The 19558-nt window shown below is 44.5% G+C and overlaps 1 long non-coding RNA gene across 2 annotated transcripts; it reads left to right on the top strand.

Moving 5' to 3' along the window:
• The first annotated feature begins 11705 nt into the window (after positions 1 to 11705).
• LOC129205694 (uncharacterized) lies at positions 11706 to 18521 on the top strand. 2 transcript variants are annotated; one of them, XR_008576822.1, is made up of 3 exons: positions 11706 to 12868; positions 14556 to 14635; positions 16230 to 18521. It is a non-coding gene; the product is annotated as an uncharacterized LOC129205694 (long non-coding RNA). The 2 variants fall into 2 exon arrangements; XR_008576823.1 differs by having other exon boundaries at positions 16068 to 18521.
• The last annotated feature ends 1037 nt before the right edge of the window (positions 18522 to 19558 follow it).

Raw genomic sequence — 19558 nt, 5'->3', positions numbered from 1 at the left:
GTCGGCGGGGACGCGGGGCTGGCGGTGGGCGTCAGCCAGCGATCCAGCCAAGCGTCTCCCACAGCCGTGGAAGCTGTAGGAGGGTGTTGTGTAGCTCGTGTTTCCTTCAAGAGTGGAGTCCTGGTTCTGTGTGAGTTACAGCCACGATTGTCGGTGCTCCAAGCACCGGCAAAGGAAGCTGCTGATAAATTAGGTGCAGTAGCAGCAGCTGCAAAATTGCTGTCCTGCTGGCTGGGGAAAGGCAAAGTCATTGGAGAATTAAGATGAACTGCTAAGCATATTTTGCACTCAGAAGGCAGTTTTGTAGGAATTATAAGGAAGACAATGCCATATAAAAGTTTTTCTAACTTCTGGAGCTGCAGCTGTTGTTCTTCAGGCCTAATATTCTTCCATGCAATGAACTGCCCCCACTCAGCTTCTTCAAACAGGATCAAAAGGGTCAGCTGGAAAAATCCATAAAGAGGTGGAACAATTCAAAGAAGAATTTAAAGGCTTTGAGCAGTGGCTGCTCAGAAATCAAGGTCAAATCGTGTCTTAATAGTTAAGAGTATGCTCAGGAGTTCAGATACCTTAAATCAGACACTAACGATCATGACTGGGTAGAAGACAGGAGTCCACATCTCTTTTTAAACTCCTGTCTTGTGCGTGGAAAAGCGGCCGTATGCCACCAACAGAGAATAAGAAAATGTTGTCTTCCTCTTTCAACCCTTTTTGCTCACATGAAATTGAGGCTTCACACCAGCCATCCTATGAAGAAGTCAGTAGGGAACCCCGAAGTAGTGGTAACCACTCAAGCTGTGCTGTGTTCAGCACGTGGGGGTCCCACTGGAACTGGGACTCGGTCATCTTGTTAATTTAGACAAACTTATATTAATGCTATCAAATTTTAAATTGTTTTCCAAACTTGTACTTCGGTGTAACTTGTTCTCAGTTATTTTGGTTACATGTCCCTCCAGTTCAGGACTTGTGACCACCATAGTATGATTTGTACTTTTGCGGTGTATTATTTCAGTTATACATTAAGTGTAGCAAATATTAAGTTCCTGTAATTTACTTTGCAGCTAGCTTCCTTTGCCCAAGCTAACTGGAAGCTATTAAAAACTTGCCTTAAAACCAGCAACAGAAATGAAGCTGCCTTCTGTCTTTCAGTCTTGCTGGCACCCAATGCTTCCTGGTGCAGTAAAAATTCAGTTTAAAATTACCTGTAAATGTGACCAGCTGCACAGCTGAACTTTGAAATGCTAAAGCTTTGAATTAAAAGCATTTTGTTAGTGCAGCTCTGATACTGTGCCATTTTCAGAAATCACTTGGACCTAAAGAACCCAGCAGAAGCCTGTTTTGCCGAGCAGCTGACTTCTGCCGGATCAATTGGAACAGGCTCCCCAGAGAGGTGGTGGAGTCACCATCCCTGGAGGTGTTCAAAAAATGTGTAGACGTGGCACCCTGGGACATGGTTGAGTAGACATGGTGGTGTTGGGTTGACGGTTGGACTTGATGATCTTAGAGGTCTTCTCCAACCTTTGTGATTCTATGAATATAGAGCAGATTTAAGTGGACTTTTAAGATTAGTTCTCTATGCATTTCTCATTCTAGAGGTCATGAGCAAGACTTCACAGGCTCTGAATTCAAAAGACAGGACTCTTCTAAATCAGCTCTCACGAGGAGTGGATGCCCAACCACAGCCTCTGCCTTAGGAGACAGTTTTCTCCTGCGTGTCGCGTCGGTGCCTGCAGGGCTGCAGCAGAGCTCCAGGCTTAGAACTGGCCTTTCTCCCTCAGGTCTAAAACCAGACCGTGGGCTACCAGCAGCGTGGCCCATCGTAAGGGTGCACGTGTTCGTGTCCTCCATCTGAGCCCCCAGATGAATCCTCCTCTCTTGCATTGGCAACTCCGTGCTCCCTTAGCACAGAAAAAGGTAACGCAACTGCGGGCGAGCGCGTGGTGGCTGCCAGAGGCGTGGGACCGAAGCAATGATTTAGTCCTTTAACTTGACAGATCTAGGCTCTTTCACCATCTCTGTCTGCCCTGGGATTGTGAAACCTCTTAGCACACTGCAAAATTCCTCAACAATAGTAATTTCTCCTTCCCAAAGGTATAATAAGGTGGAAAGCTGACCCCTCAGCCTGTGGTTCAGCGTAGCTTCCATGAGGCTACAGGGCAGAGGACGTGGCTGATTCATTTCTCTTTCACAAGGCTGCCTGCGCCGCGGTACAAAACTGCGTTATTCCTGGGGGCTGGCCTTGCTGAAGTTTAAATACGTGCCTTCCTCTATCAAGCTGCTTTCTGCGATTTCTGCACGTTTCACAAAACGGGTGAGTTACTGGCGAGTAAAATTTACAACCAGAAACCTCAGTCCCTTTAGAAAACCAAAGAGGAGTTGCAAGGCACTGTATGCGTTTCAAAAATTAGTTTTTAGGTGTTCTGACGCACAAGTTTAACTGATGCTAATGTCAACAATTTATTTATTTTTTTTATAAACTCTTTGCAGCTGAAAAATGTGATCACTCCAACAAAACAAAAAGCTTAACCTGCAGAAATGAAGCGTCTGCAGCCGGCAGTTTGGCTGTTTAATAAACTCCCTCAGCTAACAGCCTGCATCCGTGCTGTCTTAGTATGTGAAAAATGCGCTCGGTGCCACAGTGATGTCATGAGCCCCAAGCTGATAGCTGCTTATGGCTTCCAGCTGGGCTGCTGAGTGCTGGGAGGCACCGCAAGCCAAGCAGATCCCAGTTCTGGTGGAAGCAGCATCCAAAACCTACCTCATTTCCAATGCCTCCTGACCCAAATCCCTGATTAGTCAGGAAAACGTTGACCTTCTCTGCTGTAGCTCAAATGCAGCAGCTTTCTGTTCATTTTTCTGAGCCCCCCCCTCGCTGATTGCTGCAGTTGGCTCAGTTCAGGTAACCTTTCTGTGGTGACTCAGCTGGCGTCCACAATTGCAATTGAAATCTCCGCTATTGGAGAAGGTCTGATGCGAGGCTGGCTAAGAGATAGGGGCCAAATTTAGGAAGAATTCCTGTTCTGATGAGAAGATAAACTCCAGGGAGATGTTTAATCGCTGCAGATCAAGTGATATTAACGGTAAAGTTTTTTTATCCTTTGTGTTAATAACGAAATGTCATGCTGTGTGGACGTGCACTGATCGAGTTACTCTGTTCTCTTAGCAGCCAGAATTCTTTCTTTGCTAACTCTACTCTCTCTATAATATTTTTTCCTCCTGTTCATCTTGGCATATCTAAAATTAGAGGACCAGCTTTCCCAGGCAGGCACCTGTCCATGTTTATAAAGTTTCTGGTGTACTTTTTGAAGGCCACGAATAGATTAGTTCGCTCTTTCCCTTACTGTACGCTCTCAAAAGGGAAACTGCTGAGACAAGATCTTTCAGGAATGTAAATGGCTCCCTTTGTCTATGCTACAAATGAAGAAACAAAGATAAATCTCACCCAGGGTGACTCCTTTGGAGACTACTCAAGTCCAGCCGGATTGCTTTGGTTCAGGCATTCTAAGCCAACACCATTTTCACACCTGAATTAGGAAATTGGGGATTTAACTGATGAATACGATGCATGTATTTTCAACAAATCACATATGTATTAGGGGTTCATCTACAGTACAAGGTTTAGGAATGCTTCTCCCCGGTCTGGAGGCTGGTCTGGAAGACGGAAGAAGACCGACGGTGAAATGCAGTTTTCCAGGTGGGGTGATGTGAAGAGGGCAGCGTGCTCCCTGATCTGCCTGCGAGCAGGGTGTGCGCCTGAGCAGAGCTTAGCGTACGTCTTTGCATGCACAAGTTTTCAAGAATTCTGGCTCTTCTCTTGTGGTGAATGTTCTTCGCTCATCTTTTTCACTTCAGACAGAATAATTCTTGACGTTTGTGGGTTTTCTTCTTTTGAGGTAGGTAATACGCCAACCGTGGTGGCACACCCAGGCTGCAGTGTCAGAGAAACTGCTTGAAATTAATGTTGATGAAAATCTGATGTTCCAACTTTGAGTCAATTCGTCATGTGTCAGGCTTTCAGCAGCATTAACTTGCCAATACCTATAATAAAATCCTTATCCATCTGGCTATCCTTAGCCATAAAACCAACCAAAAAAAAAAAAAAATCTCAGCTACTATCCAACCCTAAACCTGTTTTGTTACTGAACCAATCTGGATGTGTCATATGCCATTTAAAAGCTCATATCAATAACAGAATTATAATCAGTGCTTTTGTTTGAATATTTTGCCATTTAGAGTGCTAATTTTCTCTCAAAACTTGCCTTGAGTTAAGAGAGCATCTATTATGATTTTTTTTATTAAGTTGCATGGATAATTGATTTTTAAGATGTATGTAGGAAAAAAAGCCTGTATGTAACTGATAGAAGGAAGAATATGTAGCCACACAGCAGTTATTCTGTAAGGGGACCAGAATTTCTAGGTTGTCGACTCTTCATTGATTATTTGCATTCCTCTTGTGCTTTGCCCAACAGTCAAATCCGATTGTCTTTTAATGCTGCTACAGTAGGGATTTTTTATTACATTGAAAAAAGAAATTAAAATAAAATGACAGTTGCAGAAGGCAACATTTAAAGGTAGGACGTGAGGGGAATGAGAAAGCACGTTTTTCCCCATCGGGTTTTGTAGCTGTTTGCTAGAGAGCAGAGGTACGTTGAGGCTCAAGAGCTGTCTGTTCATTGTCAAATTCTGAAACAAAGTGTGAGAGAGGACTGATTAAAGGTCTCTTCAGTTCCCACCTCTACCTCTCCAGCTTCTGCCTTTGTCTTCTCCTGGCTTGCAGCCTTTCCCCCATCCTCTGCTCCTCCTGTTGGCTTTGGGCTCTTCTGCGCTCGTCTTTTTCCATCGTCATGGCCACCTTCTCTCACTTCATTTTATTTTCTTCTCATGCCTTCTCATCTTCAAACCTGTTCTGTCTTTTCCCTGTTCAAAGGACATGGGGCACATGCGGTACTGGGGATAGTCACTGAGCTGAGGTGACAAATTCTTATAGATTGCTTCCAAGAATGATGAACTGCTTGCCCCAAGCTGTAGGGCTTGGTCAGGTGGAAACTGCAAAAGCACTGCTTCATCATGATGGCAAACTTGAGGAATTTCAAGTGTCTTTTCTGGAGTTACTAGGTGTGAGAGCTAACAAAACCCATTCCTTTTACTTCTGTGTTTATAATAAGGGGAAAGCAATCTACTCTTCCATTCCCCAAAGTCTGAGATAAAGGTGAGCCATTATAGCTGAATCTTTTAAAAAACAAGACTGCCCATACGCTGTCAGCCATTTTAATTGAATGGTTTCTTTGGAAAAGATGTAAATCACCAAGAAGTAGTTCCTTAAAAGGACTCATAATTACAGGTGCTGCTGCCTCTAATATTTGACATATGGAAACCTGACTTACTTTAAAATATCACTTAGGACAAGAAAACCCAAAAGAATGAGTATCATAAGCAGTACTGTATTTCTCCTCATCTATCTGAATTGATGAGTATTCATCTTTTTGCTTGGACAACATTTTAAAAAGACAAAAATTTAGCCAATACAATCAGCAAAATTCTCCTCCTTCATTAACTAAGTGCCCAAGAGACAAATGGACAAAGATCTAGGCTCTTCTATTCAAGAGGAGTTTGCAGATTAAATGGTGCAATAAATTTACCCCTGGGTTAAAAGTGAATTTTCTTCTAGCATAAAAATCACCTTTCAAAGGTGTTGGAAACTTTACAGGATGCAGGCTAAAATGATAGGAAACAACACTTTAGAGCTATGGATGAGATAATGCAGAAGGGGTGTATATCTACGGCAGTGTCCCTAACACCGTTGCTGGAAACGGACTACTGTGGCTGCAGTCATTTAGGTGGAGGGGAGAAACTCCCTGCAGTGGCAGTTTGTCTGAAATATTTAAAGTTTATTTATTTATTCAAATAGCTGTCTTCTAAATAAATGCCGTGGAATGTTGTGCACAATTAGGTAAACTGCTAAACCCGATAGTTACTGGTTTTTTTCAAGATTATTGTTTTTCCCCGATGAGACTTTTAACAGTGTGTTTCCCATATGTTACCCGCTTTATGGAACTGTATGTCTTGTTTCACATGTGCCTCATTTTAAATATTCAGTAGTATGTATTTTTAATTTATGACCAAATATTTCAGCGTATGAGAAGGTAGGTAAATACTACTTGTCTCATTTTTGTAGCTAAGGCGGCTAAGGAATAGATAAGTCAATGCATTGTGATATGATATATTGGCGTTTTGCTTGTGACTAGCAGGCACCTCAAAACTGAAAGCATGACCTTTTGTGAAATGGCATTCTTTTATTGAACAACTGTGGTTTAAGTGTATTCTGTTATAGCTGCTTGCTGTTGTGATTATATGAAATTGAACTGCCTTTTGCAACAGTGAAAACTACAGCGGGAACAAAGGGACTGAGCTGGGTTTGACTCTTTATTCTCTCCTCCAAACCTGCAAAAGGACTTGTTGTAGCCTGTGCGAATCAGTTGCTGCAAATATTAGATCTCAACTTCCACGGTTTTGCTATGGGGTAGTCTGAAGTCATGAGTTAGTGACATGAGAAATGACAGAAACTCGAGCTGCAATGTTTTCATGATTTTTTTTGTTTGTTTGGTGAGGTTTTTTTAAAGTAAAAAAATTTAGTCAAGCCAAGTAAATCCTTACTCATTTGCTTGCAATTTTAACTGAAACTATAAACCAGCAGTGGCTGAGAACAGGTTATGTGAGTTCTTTGTGAAACCCCTTTATGCAAGAGACAACATCCTCTTTCCCTCAACTGAAGGCTGAGAAACAGCAGGTCAAATTTCTGCTTATACCAAAGCCCCACTTCTCAGTAGTCCTGCAGCAAGCACAGTGTCAGCAATTGTAATTCCTGACATTTCTAACTTGGAGAAGGAGAGCGAGAAGGGGAGAGGGAACCTGTTTAATTTAGAGAAAAATGGTAGATGTGTTCACCACTGAGAATGTATCAGCAGAGGGCACAGACAAGAAAATAATTTTTGTAGTTCATCGCTGAAAACAAAAATATATTCTAGGTCTTGTACATAAAGAAAAACCTCCAAGATCTGAATCAGTGTGCGGCTGACAGTGTGGAGGTAGGAAAACTAACTTCTCCGTTGGGAACAGCGCTGTGTACAGCGAGACACGACAGCTGTGAGCTGGAGCTGCCGCCTTCGTCTCTGAACGTGTCCGTGTTTCGAACCCTTTTGCTGCTGCTCACTTCAATGCGTATGGCTAAGTACATGGGTAAAGAATACCACCATAGCCTTATCACTAGCCTTGGTTGCATCCATGGAGATAGAAGCTGTGAGAAAGTACATGACCTCTTCCTTAGAAAGAACTGTGAGGTGTTAGCTATTGAGATATTCTTTATTCCTTGTTGTTTAAAGGGAGGATACCAGGGAAAATGCATTAACATTGGGAAGAGAAAGACTGTCATTAGTAACTTCTGGATTAAAAAATTGGGATAGACTATTCTATTAATACACGTGGAGGGAAACTGAAAGTCAGATGGACCCAGTAGAGGCTCCCCGAGGCATTTGTGGCTTGAGATCCACTTAGGACACAGTTTGGGTTGGTGGTTCCTGGGTCTGTTTATGAGAATGTGTCTCCAGAACGTGTCTGGCTTTGACAGATCCCTTTTCTTCCTCTTCCAGAATAACTCTCAGCCCATCCGGGGAGTATCTCCACGGTATGCAATTGTAACTGACCTCTGCACAGGGAGGCAACTGCCAGCATTTCCTACAGCAACCGTGTGATGGCTGGATGCAGTTTGGCAGCTTTGCGTGTCTGACTCACAGTGGATCTGGGCCTGAGGTTTTCTCTCTTTTGTCCGGTTGCCTTCTTATTTTTGCGTCTAAATTAAACCCTAAGGAGTAATGAAGAAGGATGGTCTTGTGGTTAAATGTACTCAAGTGGCAATCTGGAGCTGGGAACTATTTCTGGCTCTACCACATCTCTGGCCAAGGACAAATAATTTAATCTCTGGGTCTCAGGGTTTTCCCATTTATAAGATGAGGATGAAAGCCCTCTGTGGGTGACTGAATGGCTTGAGTGCTTGGATTCCCAACAGAAAGAGCTAGAGAAAATGAAAAAAAAAAAAAAAGGATTTCCAAATTAATAGTAAAAATAGATAGCAAATAATTATGGAGTCACTGGATCTTCTCCACTCTGTCAGAGCCCTGGTTCTCGGTGAGGAAGAGGACGCCCGTTTGCCGCAGCTGCTGAACATGGCGGAACAGGCAGGCGCTGCTCTGCGTGCCAGTGAGGTCTGAGGCTGACAGTGGTATCGTGTAAGAGTTTATCTTCTTATCTTGCTCTGAACAAGTCGTTTATCCTGTCACACCCTCAAGAACAGCACTGAACGGGCGTAAAGCAAGAGCCAGTCTCTGGCTTTCTCTGACTACTCCAGTGGGCTTTACAGCGTTAACGGTGAGCAGCAGAGAAACGGCGTATTTATTCGTTCTGATTTCACTTGCTCTAATGGGAAGTCATTCCCCTGAAGTCAGTGGGACTGCAGTGGTGTAAGAGCTGCCTCCATTTCTGTGCCCTCAGGCTGATGAGAAAAATAATACCTGACCATGCCGTAGCAAACATATATAGAAAATGCCTCAGGGCAGGGAAACATTCTGTAAATGATATAAAAGCAACATATTTAGCAGATGAGCATTTAAGAAGTAGGAGCCTGAGGAAGGCTTGCTGTTCGGCCAGCATACAAAACTGGCCCCAATATGTTGCCTTTCCACCTCAGCACAGAGCTTCAGCTCTTCTAGAAGCAAGCCTCCTTCACCGGCCATTGCCAACGGGCCAAAAAAGTTCACGATAAGGCAAAAATGTTCGATCCCCATAGAAGATGGATGGGTAGGAGAGGTAGTTGGGAAATGGCAGCAGTCATCCTTCTGGCTACTCCCCTACTCAGTGTGGGAAGGCAGACCGAAAGCAGGAGGAAAAAAGAGGAAGGAGGCTGAGGAACCAAGGGGACAAAACCTGTTGCTGCGGCAGAGGGTAACCCCCTCGTACGGCAAACTCGGAGCACGAGGCTCAGCCACGGCTCGTGACCTTCCCCTCCCCGCAGCCACAGCCCGGCCGGTGGCCTCCTGCCACGCACCCCCTCAGCTCCCTGACACCGCCCCGGCGGCTGGAGGCGATTGAGCAACAAAAAGAAGGGTAGGTGGAAGCTGAGAAACCAAAAAGGAGCTCAACAATGTAGGGGTACATCATAAGGATGAAATGGGGAAGAGAACAGCGTGGCTTTTTTGGCTTCAAGAACGTGATATGGGTCATTATGCCTTAAAAAAGAAGAAAAAAAGGCATTTGATCTGACCTTGCCAGGGTGACCCGGCTGCAGCGCCGTGGGGGAAGCGGGGAGGGAGGAGGGCGCGGAAGCCACGGGCTGCTGGGGGCGACCAGGGCAACGCGTGTGGGGCAGGGGATGGAGGACGGGGCGGGCAGTGGGGAGGCAGCGAGGAGACCGTGAAGAAATGTTTTCTCCTGTGTTGCCCCTGCCTTAGTGCACTAGGGTCTGCTCTGGCGCTGAGGAGCGGGAGGTTTGGAGAGAGGAAGAAGGAAGGCAGGGTTCACACCCTCCATTCTTTGCAGCTCATTGGTCTTTTTTCATCGCTAACAGAGGATTTGGGTACATTCCACACACAACTCGCACCTGATTAGTTAAAGGGGATTATATTAATGCAACTTTGAGCGTAGGCAGTCTTAAATCGGCTTTAACTTCACAGAAGCGTATTAACCGCAGTGATTTTTTAATATTTTTTAAAAATCATTACAAGCATGTCCTCGGAGAAGATTGCAGCAGTTTTACTGCAATAGCTGAAACCTTTGTGAGCTTTGTGAAGGAAAACCCCGCGTTTGCCAGTTTCACATCCCAGTCAGAAAAATCCCTTTTCGTTTCTCAAGTCAAGCCCAGAGAGATTCACCCAGTAAAGGGCGGGAAGAAACAGGTTCTTCTGAGCAGTGGCCGTGGGAGGAAGGGACAGCTTTGCTGCAGGGAGTTGAGGGTGCAGGTTCCTCACTGGAAACCTACTGGGGAAAGTACCAGCGCTGGACTGGGAGAGGGTCACTGGGAGATGGGGGAAGCATTTTTAACGTAAGGAGGGAATAAGAGGAGCAAACCCAGGGAGGTGGTTGGGCTGGGGGATGGTGGTGCTGCTGGATATTTAAGCAGCTACATCACCAGTCCAAAATATCTCAGTTACTAAAAGCTGCCTACAACTTAGTTATTTGCTTTTTCCAACAAGGAAAATATTATGTCTTGTGGGAAGTCATGAGGATGACATACCCAAGAACATTGCATATTTGATCACTAATAATATAAAGTAAACATCTTTAAAATATTTCCAGCAACATCTGTCCTAGTTTAACTACTGGTTTATGTTGCATTCCTTTACGGAATAGTACTCATCCCAGAAAGCAGAGCGTGTGTCACTGCCATCCATTACAAGAATTGAACTTGTGGGATTTTCCCCGTCTATTGAAGGTGAATTCCCTTCAACCTTTAAAAAACGCTTTCCTCTCATTTTCCACTATTGCATAATCCTAATTCTCAAAAAGTTTGAGTGTTTGCTTATGATCTTATATATTTCATATTTGGCTTGGGTAAAAGGGGAGCATAGTGAGACAGTGATTTCACTGATACTGGGGGAAAAATTCAGAAAAAGGAGCTGCACCAGTTTAACAGGAATACAACCTTAACTTTCTGGAAAAAAAAATATCCAAAACATCTTTGAGCCAATAGAAGAGATTAGTCTCGTCCTCCAAAAGTTAAAAAAACCCCAGCACATGACATAAAACTGAAAATAGCAAAGAATGTGGACAGAACTCCCCCTATAGCTGCGGATGCTAAGGCCACCTGGACAAGGCACATTTGTCCTGTACTAAGGTATATAGATTATATGTGCTAAAATAGAAAGTAACGTATTAAGCAGGTATATATGTTTACAGTTTGGAGAAAAATATTTCATTTTTACTACAAGCGTTGCTTTCGTGGTACATTTACCATTTTTGCCAAAAAAGTAATTTTTTACCGCAGAATTTACAATACATCCCACTTCTGAGCAAAAGTGTGGGCCTATCACAACTGAAATTACTCATTTATTTATTTATTTTGCAAAAACAACCTTCCTTTCAGTTGGTGAAGAGCCAACTTTTTTGTTAGAATAAGAAAAACAAAGAAAACCCTTTTCTGTTATTAGAGTAGTAAAATTCCAGCAACTTTTAAAAATTCTGGATTTGAATTCTCTGTGACTTTGAATTACACAGAAAAGTCTTTGGAGGCCATGAAATACAGACATATATTGGTCCTTGAACTACCTGGGAAAAAGTCAGATTATTTTTTTTCTCCCAACCTACAAAGTGACTGAGAAAAAGCAAACCAAAGAAATGCGAGCACCTTATAGCTCCATCAGTGCTATAAAGAAACCGAGGTGTGCCAAGTACCCTATAGGGATGTTTACCTCTCTTATATCATCCTGGGAATGTCGGTGGTCCAAGTTTGGGCAGATTGTAAGACGAGGATAGCTGAAATTGTGCAGAAGGAGAAAACTTGGGAGGGAGAGGGAAACCCCCAAATTTCGCGATAAGGCAGATGTGCCAGCACGAGATGGGGCCAGTCTGTTTTACTGAGATGGTACCAGCTCAGTTGCTCCTGCAGCAGCGGTTCTCCTTGTTCGTGCAGCAGTAAATCCTCCTGCTACGGAGCTATGGGTCGGAAAAGAGTCGTTTAGCATTTCAGAGCGTCAGCGAGTGTTTTGGCTTGCTCACCCAAGCAAGAGAGAAGCAAGGAGAGCACGGAGTACGAGGCCGGGTTTCCCTATGGGGATGTCTACCCCCGGATGGGGGGGTTTGCCTGCTGATGCTCCGATGTCAATTGTCCGTACTGTCAGCATAAATCCCCTCACTTCTTGTTGGCATTGGACCCCGTAACTTGGCATTGGACTGCTGTTATCACAACTCCTCCTCCCTGTAAAGGCTGTTGGACTCTGCTTTTGGCTGCGGAAGTGAGACAAAGGGTAGTGGGGTGTGGGACTGAAACAGCAAATACAGCTAGGGAGTTTTTTTCTTTTTCTTTTTCTTTTTCTTTTTTTTTTTTTTTTTAAGATTAGATGCGCACTCTGCAAATTAGAGATAGCAAGACTGACCTAAAGATGCAGAGTTAGTTTCCATAGCAATGAGACCTATGAGTTCTCAAAATATTCAGGTCTCTATTAGGTTAGAAGCAGATAAAAATAATTTGCTTACATAAAGGCATGCCAGATCTCTTCCAGCAAAACGCTCGATTTTAAGCACATGAGTATCAAGGTAACGGACCTCCATATGTACCTGACTGTTTTGCTTGCCTGGGAAAGAAACACTCTTGGTGAAAAGTGCCTTTATCTCCCTAGCTAGCTCTTTTCCAGCCCTGCCCACCCCTGCTGCCCAGGACCTTTGCCTGTGCTTCCTGCTGCCAAGCTATCTTTAATGCAGACTTTGGCTTTTCCCATGGGACAGGTTGGTTCCTCCCCACCAAGAACGAGAGACAGCGCTGAGCACCGCTCCTTCCTCCAGGTTCCTCTGTAGTTTGGCTGGGGGGCACCTTGGACCCGCCACCTCGTGATTCGGGTGAGATCAGATCTGCTTGTGAAGAGGAAGGAGCACGCTCTGAAAATGCGTGTACTGAATAGGTATGTACCTGCAGGAAATCTCCTCGCCCCTTCTCCTCCTGTCTCTTCAGCAAGGACCAGATGGAGTTATAAAGACGTGACCGATGGCGCACTGCATCTCCTAACCGCAGACCCTGCAGCATCCCAACCGGGACGGTGCGAAGGGAATGGGAAGTCCCTGCCGCCACACAGCGCGAGGCACGCCGCTGTGGTAGTGCACCAAGGAGGTACGTCTGGCCGCTCTGTGGCTGTCCCCAGCAAACACCACGCTGCTGTTAATTAACCTAATGTAGATGGAATGGAGCTCATCCAGAATAACATTGCAAGGGCAGGACCACAATAAATGGAATGGAGCTCATCCTGCAAGGGCAGGACCACAAATTCAAAATACTTCCATCTTCCGTTTTCAGTTGTTTTGCTGTAAAAAGACATAAGAAGCCGCTGGTAGTACTAAATCATATAATAGCTCGTGAAACCGATCTCTGAGAACACCATGTTCCATTAGAAAAATCTGAAATATGTTCCTTGTACTCATGAATTGCACCAAAGTTATTCAGCTTAGAAATACTTTTCACAAATTAGCGCTGATTGTAAGACTGAAGAGAATCAGGACTGAAAGGTATGGCAGGGAAAAGAAAAAGCCTATGGTGAAAAATAATCCCCTGAATATTTCAGACCGTTTCTAAAAAAAAAAAAAAAAAAAGGTGTTGATGACTTAAAGAATCTCAGCATATTAGGAAGAACTAATTTAATTTTCTAATAGTGCAACCTTTTGTGACAGACTCCATTAGCTAATTGAATGCATTTAATTTATTTGGTTCCAATTTGGGTGACTTTGTTTTCCTATCCACCTTCCCATGGTGAAAAGCAAATAAAACATTCCCCAACAGCAAATTGCTGCTGCTTTGTTCAACAATCAATTTAAACTAGGATTACTTTCCAAGCGCTTAATAAGGTGTGTGTCTTACGAATGCTTTACAAAAATGACAAAGCTGCAGCACTGCCTGACGGCGCTGGCTGCCTTCCAGCGACGGACTGAAGACACCGTGGGATCGCAGATTTTGTGGAAGCCACTTTTATGTTGTAGCTTGTCACCAGGCTACAAGAGTCTCAACAACACACTACTGTAATAACCAAAATAAGCAGTAAGTTGATAATGCCTTCCTACTCCCGGCACACTAGGAAGCATCCCCGTGCCGTAGTTTCGAGAGCGATTATAGCTTTTGAAGACCAGCTGGCCCATCTGTTCCTGGTACTGCTGCTACTACCAGCAACGTGGAGCTCAGCCTGGAGGAGCTGCTCAGGCTTTTCCCGGGTTTCGCACCCGCTTGAGCTCCCGGCAGCAGTAGCAGCACCGCTGCTGCTCCAGGTTGTACAGACAGGCAAGGGGAAAAAAAAAAAAAAAAGAAAGAAACCTCTTAATATGCTGTGGGAGCTCCTCTACTACGGGGCACAGTGCAGGGGAGCGGTGTCCTGAGGGCAGCGGCTCCCGTTTGCAGTGTATGCAGGTGAGAGCGAAAGGGAGGGAAGCAGAGGCTGAGCAGAGCCGCGTCTGTGTGTCTGTCTGCACGGCCTTGACCTCCTGCAGCACGTCTGAGGCAACGCAGGGACGCAGTTACGTCTGCTGAGCAGGGGCAGGATGCGTTTCTGCAGCCCTGGGAGCAGGTGGGCACGTTTGGAGACCTGCTGTGGCTGTGAATGCACTTCAGTCAACACCTGCTGCTTCCCAGGCGAGTGCTAGGGAACTTGGGCATTTCCCATTTTCCAGTGGAGGTCAGCGCCTTGCACTCATAATATACTATCTTTCCCAGTGGGTTATTCTGGGGGGAAGGGGACGAGGTACAACAAATCTCTTTGGGCGGTCATTCTTCATAAATGCCCTTAGTCCTTTTCACCGCTCTGTGTTTTACATAGGTCTCCATTATGAATGCCTCAGCAATCAAAGCTCTGGGTCGTGGTGAACCTCTTAAAGTCTTAAACATCGCTGGCATGGTGTAAGGTCTTTTTCACGTGCATGGTTTTGCTGGAATTGCTCTGCCAGTCTCGTAAGGGCTTCTGCTACTGTCACTCTCCAATTCCTGTAACACATTCCTAGCTGAAGATGATTGTTGCTAATTATTGCTTTATAAACCTGAGGTTTCTTTCAAGATGCATTAATCAAAGTAACTGGAAAAAATTAATTCTCACTGAAAACTAAATGGGGTTCTCTGAAACAGGGCGCTCTCTTCAAAGGGAATTAAATATTCCCCAGAGAGCTCTTCTGGCTGCTTGAAATGTATTGTAGTTTAGCTCTGGAATACATCTATTATATTGTATTGTATATATTTATGACAAAATATCAGCTAAATACCCTATTCTCAATGGTTTTCTGCAGCAGTGGGTGCCAGCGGTAGGCTTTCATTAGATCTGTTGAGCTCCAAAGTCAAGTATGCCAATGATTTTCCTATTCCAGGAATTCGCAGAGAACGTCCTCATAGGGCAGTGATTACAGCAAATTTTTAAAAATTAATAAGCGGTTGCCATGGACTTTGGTACTGATGTGTTGCTTTAGCTTCAGCAGCCTGTCAAATCGGTCCTCTCTGTCAAAGAGAAACAAAACCAAAACATGGTACAATGTTAACCTTAAGGCATATGTGCCCCTCTCCAACAGTACCGGGAAGGATGACAAGCTCCGTTCCCACCTGGAAGATTTAGGTGGAGGTATGACAATAAAAGTAGAGAATGTGAAAAATAACGATCGCTACTTGCTTCCACATTGTGCAAGGGTTGCAGAGACAGTGGGCTTGGCAGCAGTTTGATTCCTTTCAAATTTTGCAAAGAATTATCTAAAGAGGTAATAAAGTGTCACTTACAGAAATGCCTTTCTGCAGATTTTTAAGCAGAGGAAGAGTTGTTGGAAAGGTAAAGGATTATTTAAAACACATCTAAAGGTCACAAATGGAAAACAGAAAAGGGGTAAAACCCAAAGTCCATGACAGACTGTACCTCTGAGATCACGGGACACAAAACACAGCCAGGATAGCAAATATCACTGTAAATAAATCAAGGTTTAAGCTTCAGTAATAAGCTGGCTTTTAAACCTAACTTGCCTGAGATAACCACGTGTATTACATTTGTCTTGGGGAGAGAAGCAACACAGTGCAGCGTACGAGTTTGTCAGCAACACCTACACCCTGATTTGTCTTTATTTGCATTCCTGTCATGCTTATCTGCAGGCGGGACTCGGGCCTTATGTTGGGAAAAAATTGGTACAAATAGCTGAATCAGAGCTCCGCTGAAGCTCAGCGAGGCAGGGTGGCTCAATTGTCCTCCCTGACTTCTCTGCTTCTTGGTTTTACTTGCTTGGTGCAATCGAACAGTAAAAATGTCAGACATAGACAAAGCAATGACAATTGCTTAGGCAATTTTTTTTTTCTTACCCCACAGAATTCAAGCAGCTTTGAAGTTGTAGCTCGTGATTTGCCCAAGACCAGTAGCCAGACAAAGGCTTCGAACTGGCCTGCGTTCCCCAGTTTGCCTCCCCACTCACAACTGTCCTTCCCTTTGTGCACGCTGTCTGGTTCTCCTCTTTCTCTTTGTTTTCCTTAGGACTGTACTAAAACAATTGTCTCCGTCTTGTGGCCTCCTTCTACTGCTGAAGAATTTAGACGTGTACTTGAAAACACAAGCATTCCCCTTTCCCAGCCAAAGCCTGAAGAGAGATCCCGTTTTACGTGTGAACCCGTGCCGGAGTTGCCGCACTAGCGGGTCTGAGCATCGGGGAACAACTGCTCGGCGGGGAAGACTGCATTTCCCTCGTGCGGGTGTCACAGCCCAGTCAGAGACGTTACGAGGAGGCAGCTGGGTAGATGCCGGTGCCTGGACTCAGGGGCGCAGATTTATGCCCTCTGCTCAGGTGGAGAGGGACTTGCCAGCAGTCCCGTGCCTGTCACAGCAACCCACAGTGCGGAAGGGGACGTGGACCCTGCTCCCCGCCCCGGGCGCTGCAGGCTGGGCAGGGGCAGGCTGCAGGCAGCTCCCACCACCCGGCCCCCCGAGCTGTCTTGGCTGACGTCCTGGGGGACAGCAAGGCAGCCTGCACGGGGACGTCCATCACAGCGGTCACTGGGAGTTACATTTTTTGGGGGCTGGTTTTTTCCCTGATAAGGTATGTAGAGAGATAAGGGGAGCATATAGCAGCTCTGGTTCTCAGAGATGTCAGAGGAGATAAACCCCTTTTTCTGTGGTTTTCTCTGGCAGACGTGAGCAATTCAGTGTACAAACTCTAGTAAAAGGAGCAGCAGCAAATTACTTTTAAAAATGTTAATTGTGTTTGACTCCACTGTACCGTTTGCACAAAAGCGAGATGGTTCCTGCTTTGGGGAGGTTTAAGCTCCCAGGTAACTTTTGCCTTGTACAGCCTGAGAAACAGATCTGCACGGAGCATGTCTGCCCACTCTGTACCAGCTGGGGGTGTTCAGGCTCAAGTTCACAGAGTGAAGTGCCTCAAATCAGTTAAATCCATATTGCCTTCAGGGTCAAAAGCACAAGTCCCTGACACCACCTACCCTGTGCTTGCTTTTCCTTGTCTGGAGAGGCAGCTTGGCTATTTCTGGAAAGTGCAAGCAACATCAAGGACCGGGGGATTTGGGCCAAGCGTGAGGTCAAAGCCAACATGACAGAGCAATTAGATAATCAGCTTCTGAAATCAGTGGCTATTAAGCGTATGTAGCCCAGACATCACGGTGATTGGCACGTAGCAGCGTTGATGCCGAGGGTCTGTTAGCTGAACCAGCAGCTCCTCGCTCCAAATACGAGCGGTATTTGGGAAGAGCAGATGATCTGTCTTCGGTCCCTCTCCCCTCACCCGTGGCCATTAGGGGCGGCAGGGCAGGTGGAGCTGTCCTTTGGGTTGGAGTTGGCCCATGGGTCACAGTGCAAAGCCTTCTGTGCTAGCAGAGGGATGATTGCTGCAGAAGCATTTCGATTGTTATCGTTTGATATAAGCTTAATCAAATTGGTATTTTAAGGGGTTTTGCTTTTATGGACATAGCTGTCATGGAAACAAGCACAATTGAGAAAGAACAAACCAGAGTAAAAGTCAGGAGAAAGAGGCGAAACAACTGTTTTGAGCAGTGAGTAAGGGAATGGTGCTCCCTGGGTCTAGCAGAGGGGTTGTCAGGGATCAGGCCGGGGAAGCCGACTGCAGCTGCACACAGCAAACCCAACTCCGCACGCACCGCTGCCCGGCACGGGCGTCCCACGCTGAGCCACGCGGTCAGGCTTAAACACGCTCAGCCCAGAGATATGAATTAAAATAAAGTGTGACTTTTGCTATCCTGTATAATTTTCCTTGCCCTTAGTAAGTGCTTAGGCGGAACTACGAGTGTGTGTGGCACTTCACCGATCGGAGAAATTGCTTCCCTGCAGCGATTGCTCAACGGGGGTGGGGGCAAGGACTGCTTGTGGTGAGATTGCGTAGTGCGGAAGGCGGCTAGCTTCGGAGATGGAAGTGCATAGCCCTTTGCCACTGGGTTGATTTTCACTCTTTAGCTATTATGCAATAGGGCTGGGTGGTTATTTTTGTAATTATTTTATTTACTGGAAAGGAGCTGATGATATTTATGAATTTGAGCTCAATTTTGCAAAACTTTCTACTGGGTAAAAACCAGAAATGTTGTAAAAACAGTTTCAAAATGTTTTGGTTTTTTTTTCTATTTTGAAGGGAAAATAAGTGGCTATGGTTTTCCAATCCTGGAAAAATATTTTTGTTTTGGTTTACCCAAAATATTTTCTTCCCTGTGTTTTCAAGTTCATTGGGCAAATACAAATAACAGGTTCTTTCATTCTTTTCTGTGGAGACAAAGAGAGTGTCTGTTCTGTCTGTTTGTCATTTTAACTAAGGAATTTCCTTTGCAACTATTCACACTCATTGTTGTCTGTCTTCTTTCTGAATCGTTACTGTATTCTTTATTGTGAAAAATTCACGATACTGCAAAATAATATTTATGTCTCTACAAAGACATTATTTAAAACGTCATCTAAAAAAATCATTCTGAAGAAGCCAAAAGCACTTGTCTATAAAGAGAGCACGTTTGTTTGGTGCAATCAGGGAGACATAAATAAGGGTTGCAAAGTGTCATCTCTATGGTGACAGCATTAAGGCCCTTGTTCAGCATGCAATGCGCTTTCACTTTCAGAAATTTGGGGGTGTTAACACTGGTAGAAGCACTGCGAGTTAAGAATTACCACTTAGTACAATACGTTTGAAAGCATTATTCTAATAAGGCTGCGTGTCTTAAACATGCTTGGTTAGAATATCGCAACGGTGTATCTATGGTGTAAAGGAGAGTAAAGATAAGCGCTGTATTTTAGTTTAAAATTCGTTAAAGATCATATGATAAATAATGAGCTAAAGGCTTTATTTTTTTTCTAATAAATTGTTCTAAAAGCTGTTTATTTTAACTTCACTAAGCAGCTTAAATTGTTTTTATTTTAATCTGTGTTGAGAGCAATATCTGCAGATCAGAAATGAGAGCAGTGAAATTATGTGTTGATGCTTAGATATTTAAGGGAGACACTTGGAGTCCATGTCCGCTATTGATTTTTACGTGAAGAAAATGGTTCAGATCCATTTTAGTTCTAGAAAAAGCCCACTTAGAAATACAAAGTAAACCATAAAATCTATAGACTATAAAAAAAGAAACCCTATTGAATACTGAGAGTTCATTCTACGTTGGAGAGTTCTCATTTATGAATAGATAGCTGATAATGGCAAAAAAACCCTGTTGTATTATGCTAAATTTCAGTGCCCTTTGCCACCTAGGGGACCAGGGGGCAAGGCAGGAGGACCTCTGGTCACCTATGCAGAGCTCAGCTTTTGCCGGCTCCTCTCACGGCCGGGGACGCAGAATGTGTCACGCTGCGATAGCACGCTT

Source organism: Grus americana, chromosome 4 (genome assembly GCF_028858705.1).
Source record: "Grus americana isolate bGruAme1 chromosome 4, bGruAme1.mat, whole genome shotgun sequence".
NCBI lineage: Eukaryota > Metazoa > Chordata > Aves > Gruiformes > Gruidae > Grus > Grus americana.
This window is presented reverse-complemented; position numbering and strand designations above follow the sequence as displayed.